Source organism: Phyllopteryx taeniolatus, chromosome 2, assembly GCF_024500385.1.
Source record: "Phyllopteryx taeniolatus isolate TA_2022b chromosome 2, UOR_Ptae_1.2, whole genome shotgun sequence".
NCBI classification, from domain to species: domain Eukaryota; kingdom Metazoa; phylum Chordata; class Actinopteri; order Syngnathiformes; family Syngnathidae; genus Phyllopteryx; species Phyllopteryx taeniolatus.
The window spans coordinates 21,181,796-21,186,870 of record NC_084503.1 but is presented as its reverse complement, the minus strand read 5'-3'; positions in this window follow the sequence as shown (position 1 = coordinate 21,186,870).

The following is a 5,075-nucleotide window of genomic DNA, read 5'->3' as shown; positions in this document are numbered from 1 at the left end:
TGGAAACTTGTCTTGCAGACAAGGTAAAAGACATTTAGGTCCAAAACAAGACGAAGATAGTTGACAGATGAAAACAAAGACACAATGACTGATGCACCAGTTATTCTTTAACTGTTCGTGGCATTGTGCAAATTTTGCAATTGTATTGCTCTGGGGACAAAGAAGTATGCAGTCCTATTTGTCTTGTATACATAAGGCGACTCTCAATCTGCAGCTGAAGGCAAGAACCTCAAAGCTGTGGTGAAGAGGATTTCCTTCCCAGATCACTATGGCTTTGGCATTTTTGAAGACCTGCTTTTCGGAGATAGACAGATGGGTCTGTGGGACACTAATGAGTTCTCCAGCTTCCTTCCGATCTGAGCCATGTGCCTTTTTTTCCTGTCACCCATTTTCAGACTGTAAAAAGCATTAATAAAATGGGGATTTTTTTTTCAATTGTTTACTGTCCACATTAGAATGAATGATTTAGTTTCCTCAGGAAGTACAGAAGTTGCTCTCCCTTCCTGTAGATGGCCTCAGCGTTTGCCTTAGATCTCAGCTTGCTGTCAATGACTGTTCCAATGATCCACCACTGCTCCATGCTGTGATTTGTTTTCGTGGAGTAGAATGACAATAAGTCATCAACAAATTCTAGGATGTGCCCATTTTAGTAAATGCTTCCACCAGTGGTGGTCCTAGCTTGAATGGCACCCTGTGCAAGACCCCCTGTTGAGAGACACTCTATCTACCTTAATGTCCTCAGTGGATGCGCCATATTGCCACAGTGAGGTGCTAGGACACATCCTATAGTACGCATGCCTGTGTCAGTACGCATTTTACAGTATGCTTTTTTTCTGTATGTCAGCACTGTTCTTTGATGGCTGTTGTCTCTGTGAGACTGGTGAGAGAACACCTTCTTAATAAATATGCCATGCTTGGCTAAATATATACTCTTTCTCCATCGTCTATTCATATAAATGCAACGTCAAGCTGCAACAATTTAGCACCCCTATTTGGCACACACCACCCCCACCCTGAGCACCATGTTCTTGGGACAATGTTGACCTCATGTACCTTTTTATTGACTTGAGCTTTGAAAGGTTCCTCTGCAACAAGAATGAGAGCAATTTTGAGACCAGTCAAGAGGGTGACTCCACAAGGGGGCGCAAACTTCCCATATCAACGCCAATGATTGACATTGTAATGGATTGTGGAATCGCCTTTTGTTTCTGTAGCTGTTTCCCAATGTCCCTCCTTGCTTGCTATACTGTGAGTGTGCAGAAGATGAGGAGTGGCATAATAAACAACACTTCAGTCTACTGCAGTATACTCGGTTGGCTATCTCGGCCAACCAACCGAACCATGCTGGCCTTTGCCGCCACACATTGCACATGCCAGACACTGCCACTGGCTTCAACAGTCATCCGTTTAAAGAATGTACAACAAACAAGTGGAACTAGATAAATTAGTTTTGGAATGCAGTATTTTTTTTCCTTGAAGGGGACATACTGTATTTTGCCAAACCAAAATTTTTTCTAGTATTTTGGGATGTAATATTGTCTCTATGTCTCTATTGTCTCAGTAAACATGAAATATGAATTAAAGTCCCGGTACCCCGGTTTCCTCCCACATTCCAAAAACATACTTCGTAGGTTGATTGAAGACTCTAAATGGCCCGTAGGTGTGAATGTGAGTGCAAATGGTTGTTTGTCTATATGTGCACTGTGATTGGCTGGCGACCAGTTCATATATTTTTTATGCATATAAAGGCAGTGTTCCCCAAACCTTTTAGCGCTACTGAGAATTTTCATGTGAAGACCTATGATTTACACAGAACCGGCCGTATGCCGGTCAAGTGTTACGACGGTGCCGTAAAGCAGGGGTGTCAAACTCATTTTTGTCGCAGGCCACATTATAGTTACGGTTTCCCTCAGAGGGTTGTTATGACTGTGAAACCAAATAAATGTTTAATCGCCTCATCATATTATTATAGATACACAACAAACGGATAACTCGTTTGGAAATCCGACGTCAAGGATAATAGATTGCTGAACTATTGTTCAAGTTACTGTAAAAAAAGGGTTCGGTAACAAAAAATGCTTGCAATATCCCAACATTATTATTTATTACATATAAGACAATTTGAAATTTTGTTACAGATTATGGCAAGAATCATAGAACTTGATGCACATGATTTGCTTTCGCGAGCCGGATTAGACCCCATACCTTGAGTTTGACACCTGTGCCGTAAAGTGGCATGATGTTTTGGTGTGCGTTGTCTTACTTCTATGATGAATAAAGTTTTGTCGCACATTATTGGACAAAATAATCTGTCAATGAAGCGTCACTTTGTGTTGCTGCCCGTCATCACATTCTATCTCGGACAGGATGTTTGAGTGATAAAAGTCGTTCTGGCCACAACTGAAAATTTACTTTTGGGCCATTTTCAGCTGGGGAAAATTTTATGTGACTTAGAAATTTTCACTGGCCGGAGCGGGCTAGCGTCAATACGTAGGTGATGGCCCGACGCGGTGAAATCGTGGCCACGGGCCATCGGGCCACCGTTAATGTTGGACCCTGATTTGCTTTTAACAACACTCAATAAGAAATTGGGAACTGAGGACACAAATTATTGAAGCTTTGCAGGTGGAATTATTTCCCAATCTTGCTTGATGAACAACTTCAGTTTCTCAACAGTCCGTGGTCTCCGTTGTCGTATTTTGCACTTCATAAGGCGCCATACATTTTTAATGAGAGACAGATCTTGGCTGCTGGCAGGCCTGTCTAGCACTCGCACTCTTTTACTTCGAAGCCATGCTGTTGCAACATGTGCAGAATGTGGTTTGGCATTGTCTTGCTGAAATACAGTATGCAGGGATGTCCTGAAAAAGACATTGCTTGCATGGCAGCCTGTGTTGCTCCAAAACCTGTATGTACCTTTCAGCATGGTGCCTTCACAGGTGTGCAAGTTAGCCATGGCATGAGCACTAACACACCCACATACCATCACAAATGCTGACTTTTGAACTTTGCGCTGATAATAATCCCAATGGTCCTTTTCCTCTTTGCCCCAGATGACACGACATCCATGATTTCCAAAAACAATTAGAAATGTGCACTCGTCAGACCACACCACACTTCTCTACTTTTCGTCACTTCATCTAAGATGAGCTCGAGCCCAGAGACGCAAGCGGCGTTTCTGGGTGTTGATGTATAGCTTTTCTTTTTTCCTTGTAATTAAAAACCCACAAAGAGAAGATTGGTTCCTTACTTATTCTGTCAGTAAAATATTTGCCAAAACAAAAGCAAAAGCTATACATCAACACCGCAAAGTCTTTGCAAAGAGGAAAAGGTACAAGTCTTACGAATTGTCACCCCTTTCTGAAGTCCAAGCAAACAATCACCTCCGTTTTACAGAAGTGAGAGAGACAGAGAAGAAAAGGAAAGCAAAACAATTAGCTTTGTCCACTGCACTCAACTTATCTTTATCAAAAAACAGCTAGTAGTCACAACATGGCTGGGAACAACTAGTACGCACAGCATGGCCGGAAAAGAGCTAGTAGTCACAATGGAACAATAAAGCATGTGAAGGTTGTATAAAACTAATAGAAGTAATATTTGGTATATATAAAAAATACATTTTCCAACTCATTTTGCATGGTAGAGTTTTAACTTGTATTTGTAGACGTAACGACCAGCTGTGTTAACTGACAATGGTTTTCTCAAGTGTTCCTGAGACCACGTGGCAATATCCTTTGCACAATGATGCTTGTTTTTAACACAGTGCCACCTTAGAGATCGAAGGTCAAAGGGATTCAATTTTCGGACTTGCTGCTTATGTGCAGAGGTTTCTCCAGATTCTCTGAATCTTTGGATGATAATATGGAACAGTCCATAATAATAGATGATGAAATCCCTAAATTCCTCACAATTGTATGTTAAGCTTTGTTCTTAAACTGTTGGACTATTTTTTCACGCAGTTGTTCAAAAATTGGTGACCCTTGTCCCGTCCTTGTTTGTGAACAACTGAGCCTTTCGGGCATGCTCCTTTCATACCCAATCATGACACTCATCTGTTTCCAATTAACCTGTTCACCTGTGGAATGTTACAATCAAGTGTTTTTTTTTCTTAGCCTTCCTCAACTTTCCCAGTATTGTTGCCCCTGTCCCAGGTTTCCTGGAATGTGTTGCAGGCATCAAATTCAACATGAGTAAATATTTGCAAAAAATAATAAACATCACTCACACACTATTCACAATTATAGAAACCATCACTGCTATACAACACAATACAACAGCATGCAACTGTGTCAATTACATCATCTGGAGTAGTTCATAATCAATATTTGTCTAATAAAAACATGTTTAAAACTTAAATAAAGTACATCATACTCACTGGTTTTCTGAGAAAAATTTGAAATCTGATCGCTTAAAGAAATGTTCTCATTGCTCGTGTAGTTTGTTACATCGGCCAGCATGACTGACTCTGAAGACCACGCAGCCAAGAGAAATACAACATTATGAAGAGAATAGACTGTTGGTAATAAATTAATAAAATATCGCAGAACTAAAATAAAAATGTAGGTTATAGGTCAGGGTCACTGATGGTGTAGTGGTGCACTCGCCTGACTTTGGTGCGGGCAGCGTGGGTTCAGTTCCCACTCAGTGATGGTGTGAATGTGAGTGCGAATGGTTGTCCGTGTCTATATGTGCCCTGCGACTGACTGGTGACCAGCTCAGGGTGTAGTCCGCCTTTCGCCCGAAGTCAGCTGAGGTAGGCTCCAGCGCCCTGCGATCCTAACCAGGATAAGCGGTGTTGAAAATGGATGGATGGATAGGTTATAGTTTACTGCGATTGCCTGGCGACCGGTTCAAGGTGTACCCCGCCTCTCGCCCGAAAATAGCGGTACGGAAAATGGATGGATGGATGGGTTGTAGGTCAGTGCTACTGATAGTGCCTCAGCCAACAAAGAATGCCTTGCTGGCCCACTGGCAGTGACTCTGTGGCTGGATATCAGTTTATGACTTGTGGCTGTAATGTCAGTCCTCCGACTGAAGGGGGCGACAGCGGACGCCCAGAGCGCCTGACCACGCAG